Raw genomic sequence first — 633 nt, forward strand, 5'->3', positions numbered from 1 at the left:
TCGGACAACATTTTCGCTAAGGAAAAAGTTGTTTCAAATCACCTCCCCGACCACCTACTTCAGGATGTTACAACATTTTCGGGACACCTTGTAGATGGACGATATTCTTGTCTAGTCTAGTTGCCTAGTATAATTTAGTCATTTAGTGGGTCTGGGATAGGTGAACAATATGGTGGTCTAGTATAATATTCTAAAGTAATCGAATAATACAGCGGGGTCTAGTATAGTTACACGGAACTAGCATAAACAGTTACCTAGAACTATACCTATTATACCGGGAGTCCCGTAACTGGTGGTACGAGTGAGTGAGGAGTGATTCTATATAAAAAAATTGGATCCGAAAATTTCGAATAAAATTGCTTCATACGACACTTTATTTTCGGGAAAAAGAATGAGTTTGAAAATTTGTTTAATACGTGTGTAATTTGATTCAGCCTCGGTTCGACGAATTTCACACTATCTTATGATCTCCAATGAAATCCGACAAATTCTTCAAACTTACTCATTTCGAAAACAAAGCGTCATATGAAAAAATGTTATTGTAATTTTCGATTCAACTTTTTGCATAGAACCCCATATATTACCTACACCCTGTATATTACCTACATATCGTTTATCGTTCGACTCGAAAGT

The 633-nt window shown here is 36.0% G+C and overlaps 1 protein-coding gene across 2 annotated transcripts in view; it reads left to right on the forward strand.

Annotated features, from left to right (window-relative positions):
- The window catches only part of LOC128896856 (beta-1,4-glucuronyltransferase 1-like), a 15,529-nt gene that overhangs the window by 10,549 nt on the left and 4,347 nt on the right, over positions 1-633 (forward strand). The window lies entirely within an intron of this gene.

Source organism: Hylaeus anthracinus, unplaced genomic scaffold (assembly GCF_026225885.1).
Source record: "Hylaeus anthracinus isolate JK02 unplaced genomic scaffold, UHH_iyHylAnth1.0_haploid 11978, whole genome shotgun sequence".
NCBI lineage: Eukaryota > Metazoa > Arthropoda > Insecta > Hymenoptera > Colletidae > Hylaeus > Hylaeus anthracinus.